The sequence below is a fragment of the Morus notabilis genome, unplaced genomic scaffold (assembly GCF_000414095.1).
Source record: "Morus notabilis unplaced genomic scaffold, ASM41409v2 Scaffold437, whole genome shotgun sequence".
Classification (NCBI taxonomy): domain Eukaryota; kingdom Viridiplantae; phylum Streptophyta; class Magnoliopsida; order Rosales; family Moraceae; genus Morus; species Morus notabilis.
Genome location: NW_010363915.1, coordinates 671,958 through 684,039, shown reverse-complemented (window position 1 = coordinate 684,039; position 12,082 = coordinate 671,958). Strand labels below are relative to the sequence as shown.

Genomic DNA, 12,082 nt, shown 5'->3' with positions numbered 1-12,082 from the left:
GGAGTGTGATGATCCTATGTTGAATGAAATGGCAACGATGATGAATAAAAAATTTGATAAGTATTGGGGAAATGTCGAGAAAATGAATCACATGATGTTTCTTCGCTTGGTTCTTGATCCAAGATATAAGTTGGATTATCTTGCTCTTGCCTTCAAGTGTATCTACAATGATTCGACATCTGTCACGTTGTTAAAAGGGGTTGAGGACACATTGCGTAGATTGTATAAGGAATATCATGATCGGGCTCCTCCTCCACCTTTGCTTAAGCAACCGCAATTATCACAGTTGGCCAAACCTCGATTTAGAAATACAAGGTCAGCTCACTCAGTAGAAACTTATTCTAGTTGTAATTCAAGTCGTTCAACAATTACGGCATCTAGTGAGCCCGCCTCAATGCCGGTTATTGATGATGAGATAGAGGCCATGTTTAGAAAGCAAAAGATGAGTGGGAATGGTGCAAATGTGCAGAAGAATGATGTGGATAAGTATTTATCTGAGCAATGCGAAGAGCTAGTGGATGACAGTTTTGACATCCTAGGTTGGTGGAATGTAAATGCTCCTAGGTATAAGGTCTTATCCCAAATTGCTAGAAATGTGCTTGCAGTTCCGGTTTCGATGGTTGCATCTGAATCAGCTTTTTCTACCGATCGTCGTAGTCTTGATCCTTTTAGGAGTTCATTGGCTCCTAGGATGGTCGAAGCACTTATTTGCTTAAAAAGTTGGTTGAACGCGAATGATGAAGAATATGAACCCGTGGTTCTTAGGCAATATATGGATGAGGTTGAATCTTTTACAGATTGCTATCATGCTGTCTCAGGTAATGCTAATCATGATTGTACATACTACACATACTTGATATAATTATATCTTTTTTATTCATTTCATGACATATGTAAATTAATTTATAATTTTCTTGTAGATGATGGTGAGGTTGTTTCTACTCCAACGTGTTCAAAGGACGGAATCGCTCAAGTAAATGATGCGGAATCTTCTAAAAGACCCAAGTAAGATAATTAGAATTATATCTATTTCTTCTTTTTTCTCATTATCTATTCAATTTCATTTACTTAATTCTAATTTTCTATTGTAGCGATACATATGAAGATATAATGGATTTGGATTTGGATTCGGATGAAGGGGAATAGGAGGTTTATGAGAAATTGGAAATGAACTTCACTATGCTTTTTAATTATGCTTTGGACTTCTTAATTTCTTATGCCAATTTAATGTTTTTTACACTTTGAACATTAGTATTGTTTGTTGTAACTTTCAAATTTCTAGTTTGTACTTTAGATTTTGGACATTGGATTTGGATATTTTGTGTTTGTGGTATTATCAATTTGGATGTTGTGCTTTGTATTCATTTATTGTGATTACATGCTTGCATATAAGGAATGTTTTACATTTTTTCACAATTTTTGGTCAACTGAAAATTTGGATGTTGTGCTTTGTATTCATTTATTGTGATTACATGCTTGCATACAAGGAATGTTTTACATTTTTTCACAATTTTTGGTCAACTGAAAATTTAGATGTTGTGCTTTGTATTCATTTATTGTGATTACATGCTTGCATACAGGCAACAAAATATGTGGGTAACCTAATAGTTAACTGATAGTCACCATCCAGATTACCAAAACCAAAAACCGACCGAAACCAACCGAAAATCAAAAATTCAGTTAACCGAACCGAATTGTAATTTTACGGTTCGGTTTCGGTTCTCGGTTTTTAAAAACTGACATGGTCGGTTCGGCCACCGAACCGACCAAAACTGACGGTTTTTAACCGCCGAACACCCCTACTTTCGAGCATTCACAGTTAGTAGGAAGGTTTGGAGAATTGAGAAAGAGGGCACGAAAGTGCCCATCAGTCATTCTAGGAGGGCATCTGAAGAGACCAAATTCAGAGCATCAAAGCGCTTTTTACGCGCAATCTTAGAAAGGTAATGATAACGGTCAAAGACGATCAAGATTCTCTACATCAACACGACCAAGACGATTCAGAAGAAGAATTTTGGGTCAGAAAGCCAAAACCCTTGGACACATATTGTTAAGAATGATGTCGCAGAAACTTTAAAATAATATGATATTTATTATTTATTTAATAAATAAATTTATTTATTATTTTTGTGCATATATTAATGAATATTTTATAAATGATAATAAAAATTTAATGATTATTTATATGATCTTAAATATTGTATATAAGAGTTATATGCGAGAGGATAATATTTAAGGATAATAATCAAAATGATATTCGTAATGAATTTAATTAAAGTTCAGAATCTTTAATTAAAATATTACTAATACAGATCATTCCCTTTTAGAATGGAATGGTGTTATCCTTACTGTTACTATAGTAAGATATTGAATGAGTGTATTACGCATAATGAGATTATGTAGAACAAGGACACAGACACTATGAATTTCTGATAATTTTCGTTAAGTATAGAAATTCTAATTGAGTCTACCGATGGTCATATATAGAATGATCTTAGTCCTGAGTTCTTAGCAGACTCGTATTTATGGATCTGTGTCTTTTGATTTACTCGGTACAGGTTCTGAGATCCTGAGTCCTATTCCTTATATTTTGGAGACATGATGAAGTAAGTAGTCAGGAATGTTATTATACGAGATGAAATCCATTCCTTCTTGAGAATGAAGTAAATAAATAATTCTCTTGATGGTTGGTTCGGTACTTAGACCAGTAAGAGCACTCCGATTCATGAATGTCTTTTATGAATCACTATCTATTAGAGAATCAATGGTACTCAATGATAAAGATGTAATTAGAGAGGTTAATGGATTTCACCTAGCTGTAATTATGAATTATTTATAGAGGATTGATCTATATGCAATAACAATATCAAATGGACACTTCATAGTTTAGAAGTAATTTATGTCTATAATTACGAGAGTGCAATTCTAAGTTTATAGTGGAGTAACTTTTAGAATTTATAGAATTAACTAAAGAGTTTAACTAATTATTAATTTCATTTGAACTCGAAATTATAGGTACAAGAGTCCCCGCGTCGTCCTTCTAATTCTACAAGACACTAAGTGCAAAATGAGAATTTTAGAATTATGGAACTCTAAAATAAAACGCGTAAGGATATTAATTGAAAATTAATTATAAATTAACTAATGTGATTATTTAAGTTTAAGTTTAAATTTGAATTTTGAAACACACATGTGAAGGTGTTCCCATAGTGTGAACGCACAGTACAGTGTGAATCCCTTTAGGATTCAAATTGCTTGCTCTCCATTATTATCCAATTAACTTATTTGATAAGTTGTCCAATTTGAAATTCAAATTGATTTAAGTTTGAATTAAAATTTCAATTTGAATTTAAGTTAAAATTGGACTGCAGGATAAATTTTGCCATACTTTTTATCTGCAAAATTGCGCCTACCACAGGGAGGAATTCCCCTGTGGTGGCCGGCCATATAGGATAAGGGAGAGAGTGGATTTTGTTTCAAAATCAAATTTGAAGTGGGAGATAATTAACAAGTTTTGTCTTGAAGATAATGATTAGACTCTTCTAAGAGTTTGACTTCTACTCTATAAAATAAAATATTGTAGAAAATTGTAGTATTGTTCATTGGTTTTCAAAACTTATTGATTGATAATACAATTATTCAGATTTCATCTCTCTTAACTTCTTCTCTTTCTCTCTCTAAATTATCCTTTTCTTTTACCTTAATTCTTTTCTTTCTCTCTTCTCCTCTTTCTTCTTCTTCTCTTTGTTTTTCCTATTATGTCCTACATCAAGTTGGTATTAGAGCTTCGTTTGAATCCTCTGCCTTCACGTTTGAATTTGAAGTTGGTGTTCTTGAAAAAAAAAAATTGTTTCCTGCAAGTTTCTAAAAAAAAAATTTCTAAATAAAAGAGAGAAATTTCACACAGAGCTGATCCATATGCCTCTACCGTGCCTTCACGCTTCACCCGCCACTGCTACTCACCGTCGAATCTGTCATCACCGCCCTCACAAAAATGATCATCATCGTCCGTTTCTCAGAGCCCCCAACTCTCCGCCCCTCACTCACCGAGAACCGCCTTGATTGAGGTAAAATAGCCGCAACTTGTCCCATCGTTGCGCTCCATCTCTACTGCTACACCGCCATTAGTAGGGGCCCCATTCCGTTCACCTCAGAATCCTCTGTCGACCACAACCCTATGCCTCCGACCAGTCATCGACACCAAAATCTTTTCGTGCTTCGACACTATCTCCTACATCTCAGTCGCTTCGTCTCTGCCCACCGCCAGAATCGCCACGTGCTTCCCAAGCCACCGGTAAACAAAACACTGTTGGGAATAGTGTCCTAGAAGCATGAGATGTAAAAGGATATTTATTATTTATTTAATAAAATAGTTTATTCATCATTTTATGTGCATATATTTATGAATATTTTATGAATATCAAATAAAATTCCTTGATTATTTATGTAACCTTAAACATGGTATATAAGTGTTGTATACGAGAGGATAATGTTTAAGGATAATCATCAAAAGTAATTGTTCATAATGAATTTAATTAAAGTTCAGAATCTTTAATTAAAACATTATTAATACATGTCATTCCCATTTAGAATGGAACGGTGTTATCCGCACTATTAATATGGCGAGATATTGAATGAGTGTATTTCGCATAATGAGATTATGTGGAACATGGACGCAGACACAATATGAATTTCTAATAATTTCTGTTAAGCATAGAAATTCTAATTGAGTCTACCGATGGTCATATATAGGATGATCTTAATCTTGAGTTCTTAACAAACTCCTATTTATGGATTTATGTCTTTTGATTTACTCGGTACGGATTCCGAGACCCTGAATCCTATTCCTTGTATTTTGGAGACATAATGAAATAGGTAGCTGGGAATGTTATTATACGAAATGGAATCCATTCCTTCTTGAGAAAGAAGCAGATAAATAATTCTCTTGAGTGTTGATTCGGTACTTGGATTAGTAAGAGCGCTCTGGTTCATGAATGTGTTTTATGAATCACTATCCATTAGAGAATCAATAGTACTCAAGGATGCAGATATAATTAGAGAGGTTAACGGATTCTACCTGACTCTAATTATGAATTATTTATGGAGGATTGATCTATATGTAATGACTATATCAAATAGACACTTCGCAATTTAGAAGTAATCAATGTCTGTAATTTCGAGAGTTCAATTCCAAGTTTATAGTGGAGTAACTATTGGAATTAATAGAATTAATTAATTAATTAAAGTGTTTAATTAATTATTAATTTTATTGGAGCTCGGGATTATAGGTCCATATGTCCCCGCGTCGTCCTTGTAATTCTACCAGACACAAAGGGCAAAATGGGAATTTTGGAATTACGGAATTCTAAAATTAAATACTCGAAAAATAATTAATTGAGAATTTTATTATTTAAATAATGTGATTATTTAAATTTGAATTTGAACATATCTAGATTTTTCCATTTAAACTTATTTGATAAGTTGTTCAATTTAGAATTCAAATTAATTTAAATTTGACTTAAATTCGAATTTGAATCTGAATTAAAATTGGACTACTAGATAAAGGATAAAATCTCTTCCTTCCCTATCCGAGATTGGCGCCACACATAGGGATAAACCCTAGGAGTGTGGCCAGCCACCAAGTGGATAAGAGGAAGGGATTTTTTGTTCCAAATTCAAAATTAGAGATAAGGATTTGATTCTATTTTGAAGTTTGACTTCTTCTCTTTAAATATGAGAAAGATAGAAAATTGTAGTGACAATTTTTAACAAATATTCATCCCTAAGTTTGTGTGGCCGAATTTCTCATAGAGTGAAAAATAGAGAGCAAAATTTTTCTCCAAAAATTCCACATCGTGCATGCGTTGGTCTTTATGGAAATTCGAGTGTTTCAGAAACCTATTTTGTCTCACGTGTGCCCACACACACGTCTACATGAAATCAAGGAATTGACGTGGAAGACGTTGGTATTCTAAACACAAAGCTTGGAGCAAGGACTGTTCGTGGTCAAAGAAATTCAAGTTATCATCCGAGTCGGCTTCCACGTATTTTTCGGTTGATCCTTGAATGATGTAAATTAATGTGATTAATTTATTCGTGCATAAATTAATATAATCTATAGAGTATGTCAAAAGTTTTATGAAAATTTTTGTTATACATGATCTGCTGTTTCCATCCCCACGCTTCCGCACCCGAATTCGATTCGGGAACCAGCAAACACTAATTTGTACACTCCACTTCTTGTGCCACATACTCCTTGGTGTGATCTTAGCATGGATTTTGTCTTAGGATTACCAAAAATTGCTAGAGGTCATGATTTCATTTTTGTTGCCATCAATAGGTTATCCAAAATGGCGCACTTTATCCCTTGTTCTAAAAGCACTGATGCTTCGCATGTTGCTAAATTATTCTTTAAGGAGATTGTTAAGCTACATGGCCTTCAAACAACCATTGTGTCTGACAGGGATGTCAAGTTTGTTAGTTATTTTTAGAAGATTCTCTGGAAATTTATTGGCACTACTTTAAAGTACTTGTTGGTTTCCGAAACGATCTTGGATGCGGAAGCGTGTGAATAGCGGATCGTGTATAACAAAAATTTTCATAAAACTTTTGAGATACTCTATAGAATATATTAATTTATGTACGAATAAATTAATTACGTTAATTTATTTATTAAGAACTCGATTAGAAATTATACCTAGCAGCCGATTAGGATAATATCTTGAGTTCTTTGACCTCAAACGTTCCTTGCTCCAAAGCTAGTTTAGAAAACTAAAGTCTTCCACGTCAATTCCTAGAATCTACAAAGAAGTGTGTGTGGGCACACCTGAGACAAAATAGGATTAGCAATAAAACACTCAAATTTTCTACAAACACCAACACATACACGACGTGAAATTTTTGGAGAAAATTTTTCCTTCCCACTCTAAAAATATTTGGCCACTATTAATTTTTAAGAGAGAAAAATTGTGTCTCAAAATTTTCTATAATCTCTTATTTATATAGTAGTAGTCAAACTATCAGAATGGGTCTAATCTTTATCTCCAAGATAAAGCTTATCAATTATCTCCCATTTAAATTTGGAACAAAATCTCTCACTCCTTATCCTAGTATGGCCAGCCACGTTAAAGGATTTTATCCCTGTGGTAGGCTGCAATTACAGATAAGGGAGGAGGAAAAACTTCTCATTTACCCTGCAGTCCAATTTTTTGACTCAAATTTAAATTTCAATTTAAGTTAAACTTAAATCAATTGAATTTCAAATTGAATAACTTATCAAATAAGTTAATTGGATAACTATGAGAGCAAACAATTTGAATCTCAAAAGGATTCACACAGTGTTGTGTGTTTACACTATGTGAACACCTTCGCATAAGTGATCCAAAATTCAAATTTAAATTTAAATAATCACATTATTTAATTTATAATTAATTCTCAATTAATTATCCTTGAGTGTTTTATTTTAGAATTCCATAATTCTTAAATTTCCATTATGCCCTTTGTGTCTTATGGAATTACAAGGACGATACGGGGACTCATAGACCTATAATTTCGAGTTTCAATAAAATTCATAATTAATCAAACACTTCAATTAATTAATTGATTCTATTGATTTCAATAGTTACTCCACTATAAACTTAGAATTGCACTCTCATAATTATAGACATAAACTAATTTTAAACTGTGAAGTGTCCATTTGATATAGTCATTGCATAAAGATCAATCATTCATAAATAATTCACAATTTAAGCTAGGTAAAATCTGTTAACTTCTCTAATTACATCTTTATCCTTTAGTATCATTCATTTTTTAATGGACAGTGATTCATAAAACATATTCATGAATCAGAGCGCTCTTACTAATCCAAGTACCGAATCAACACTGCAAGGGAATTAATTATCTACTTCTTTTTCAAGAAGGAATGGATTATATCTCGTATAATGACATTCCCAGCTACCTACTTCATCATGTCTCCAAAATATAAGGAATAAGATTCAAGATCTCAGAATCCGTTCTGAGTAAATCAAAAGATACAAATCCATAAATAGGAGTCTGCTAAGAACTCAGGATTAAGATCATTCTATATATGACCATCGGTAGACTCAATCAAAATTTCTATACTTAACAAAAATTATCAGAAATTCTTATTGTATCTGTGTCTTTGTTCCACATAATCTCATTATGCCTAATACACTCATTCAATATCTCACCATATTAACAGTGCGGATAACACCGTTCTAATCTAAATGGGAATGACATGTATTAGTAATGTTTTTCATTAAAGATTCGAAACTTTAATTAAATTTATTACGAACATTATTTTTTATTATTATCCTTAAGCATTATCCTCTCGCATATAACACTTATATACAATGTTTAAGGTCGCATAAATAATCATGGAATTTTCATTGATATTCATAAATATATGCACGTAAAATGATGAATAAACTATTTTATTAAATAATTAATAAATATCCTACTATATCTCATACTTTTAGGACATCATTCTCAATAGTACTCTTTTGCTTTTCACCCATAAACTGATTTGCTTTTCACCCATAAATAATCATGGAATTTTTATTGAACATAAAATGATAAGCTCATAGTTTAGGTGATTTGCTTGGATGCTTAGTTAAAGAAAAATCTGGGAATTGGGATCTAATTTTGCCTCTGAGTTTGCCTATAATAATTCTGTGAATAGATCCATAGGTAAAAGCCCTTTTGAGATTGTCTATGGCCCCTTCCCACGCCATCCAATTGACCTTATTCCTTTGCCTATTAATTACTGTCCTTCTGATTATGCCCAAGTTTTTATTGATCACGTCCATAATTTGCATGCTGAGATTAGACAAAAAAATTATTTTGAGAAATGATAAATATAAACCTGCTACTGACGCACATTGTAGGCAACAAAGAATTTAATGAAGGTGATTATGTCATGGTTCGGATCAATCCTGAGCGTTAACCAAAAGATGTTATTAAAAAGTTACATGCCCAAACCATTGCTCCTTTTCCTATCCTTCGTAGACTTGGATCTCATGTTTATCTTCGTAGACTTGGATCTCATGTTTATTTAATTGATTTGCTATTAAATATGTTAGAAATGCAACAATGGGCCGATGCCCGTGGGCCGGCCCAGACCCATCCTGACATAGTGAGGGGTCGGGTTGGTACGGCCCGTCACTGTTTAAGACACGGCCCAGCCCATAAATATTGGTGAGCTGGGTTGGGCCAACATATATCGGCTCATGAGTTGGCCCGGCACGGCCCATGAAAAATCATGGGCCAGGCTGGGCTTGGGTCATGCCCGTCTAAGCCCATAATGCGCCAGCCTAGCCCGACCCATCTAGGCCCATAATATCTTCTTATCTAGGCCCATAATATCTTCTTTTTTTTTTAGTAATTTTGTAAACATCTTATGTATAATTATTTTAATTGTACGTTTTTTTCCTTACTAAGGTTTTGTCTTACTGGGTTTTCCTTAGAAAGGTTTTTATTTAATGAGGCAATCGTAAATAAAATATTCATTTTCATATTTCCATTGACTATTCAAACTTTTATATTTGTTAACTTGTTTAAAAATTCAAATATAAAAATAAAAACTGAAAATTGTATGCTTAGATGGGCTAGCCCATGTAAATCCATGATTGGCCAAGATAGACCTTGCCCATTCAAGGCCTATGGCACAGTCCATCGTGGCCCACGGCACGGCTCAGCCTAGCCCACGTAAAATTAGCCTGTGATGTGGGCTGGGCCGAGATAATTCTTATATGGGCCGGTCCGGCCCAACTTACAAAATTCGTGGGCCGGCCCGGCCCGGCCCATAAAATTCAAGCCACTTTGGAGGCACTTTCGAGCCTCCAGTTTTGCCTTCTTCTATCTCTATAGGTACATCTTCCGCACTGGTTCCTCGCGCTCCTTTAGATCCTCCTGAGGTTATTCTTTATGTTCTTAACAATGAGTTTGTTACTTAACCTACTGGTGATTTTCGTCGCTTCCTTGTTCATTGAAAAGATCGTCATTCGAGTGATGATACGTAGGTAACTAAAGAAGAGTTCCATCAACTTGCTCTTGACCTCTTAGACAACTACATGCAATCTCACTTGTCGGAGTCGAGTTCTTTTCAACATGGTTGGAATGATAGAGATCACAATACTAATTTCCGTTATTATGTTAAGCGCAAATATATAAACTAAGATATTATTTTCTTTTATTTCTTTTACTATATTTAATTTTTTGTTACTAGTATATTTTCTTAAATTAGTTTCCTATTATGTTTTGTTTCCCAATTATAATTAGTTTCTTAATTGTATTTAGTTTCCTATTATTAGTGTTTGAATTGCCTATCTATAAATAGGCCTAGTATTGTTTATTGTTTTTTAGTTTTTATTGATTGATGATAGAATTAATCATATTTCATATCTCTAAACTTCTTCTCTTTCTCTCTCTAAATTCTCCTTTTCTTCTACCTTATCCCTCTTCTTCTCTTTCTTTTTCCTATTCTATCCTACATCACTAGGATTAATCAATTATTACTTATTCTAATAAATCATCAATTACTCTTAAAAGAACTTGAAACTAAAAATTATTACAGGTCTGATACAGATTAATAGATATGCAACAATGGGCCGGGGCCCATGGGCAAGCCTAGGCCCATCTTGACACAGTGACGGGCCGGCACGTCCCGTCATTGTTCAAGGCACGACTCAGCCCATAAATATTGGTGGGCTGGGCTGGGCCAACATATATCGACCCATGGGCCGGCCCGGCCCAGCTCATGAAAATCATGGGTCAGGCCGGGCTGGCCGGCCCGTCTAGGCCCTTGATGGGCCAACCCATGCCGGCCTGTCTAGTCCCATAATGGGCCAGCCCAGCACGGCCCATCTAGGCACATAATATCTTCATTTTTTTTTTTAGTAATTTTGTAAACATCTTATGTATAATTATTCTAATTGTACTCTTTTTTCTTTTCTAAGATTTTGTCCCACTGGGTTTTTCTTAGAAAGATTTTTATTTAATGAGACAATCGCAAATAAAATATCAATTTTCATATTTCCATTGACTATTCAAATTTTAATATTTGTTAACTTGTTTAAAAATTAGTATATAAAAATAAAAATTGAAAATTGAAAATTGCATGCTTAGATGGGTTGGCCCATCTAAATCCATGATGGGCCTTGAATGGGCCAGCCCATTTAAGGCCTATGGCACGGCCCATCCTGGTCCACGGCACGGCCCAGCCTGACTCACGTAAAATTAACTCGTGGTGCGGGCTAGGCCGAGATAATTCTTATACGGAACGGCCCAGCCCGGCCCATAAGATTTGTGGGCCGGCCCGGCCCACAAAGTTCGTGGGCCGGCCTGGCCCGGCCCACAGCCTGCGTGGGCCTAAGGAGAACGGGCCGGGCCGGCCCGTTCTTGCATCACAATTTTTCCTTTAAAAAAAAATAAAAGAAAGAAAGGAAAGGAAAGGGGAAAAAAATACCCAAAAATAACATAGGTCTTATAGAGATATTAACAATTTGAGCCTGAGCATGATCTTTGTGCACATTGCAAGAGATATGAATATGACTATATAGTTCTCACCATGTACCTTTCTTTATGGTTATCATTTTTTCTTCCTGAATTATGAATTTCACAGGCCCAAAGAAGGTGTATCATCCAATATGAGACCGAAATATAATCCAAGATTAGAAGAACAATACAAAAATTTTCTGAAAAAAGAAAATAAGAGAAAGATATTAGAAATGAAAAAGAAAAGTGAAATACAGATCCATGTGCAGCAACAGGAATTTGAGGTGATTATCAGTAGCTTCCCATATCGTTATATTCTTCCTTTTCTCTTTTGCTTTATAAAAAATTATATAGCTTTTCCACATGATCCCCAAAAGCATAAATATGTGAGCTGTATTACTACTTGCTAGGATATATATATATATATATATATATATATATATATATATGATGAACCAAAATGTGCCACATCCAAACTTTTCACGAAATGCAACTACTGTTATTTTCACTCCTCCATTTGATCTCTACTTTCAGGAAAGAGAATTCACATGCTGGCACCCATGATGTG

General features: G+C 34.3%; 1 long non-coding RNA gene across 1 annotated transcript; it reads left to right on the top strand.

The window, feature by feature from the left end:
- Window positions 1-707: 707 nt before the first annotated feature.
- Window positions 708-1,149, top strand: LOC112092924. Its single transcript, XR_002902821.1, has 3 exons — window positions 708-818; window positions 921-1,005; window positions 1,092-1,149. It is a non-coding gene; the product is annotated as an uncharacterized LOC112092924 (long non-coding RNA).
- Window positions 1,150-12,082: the final 10,933 nt, after the last annotated feature.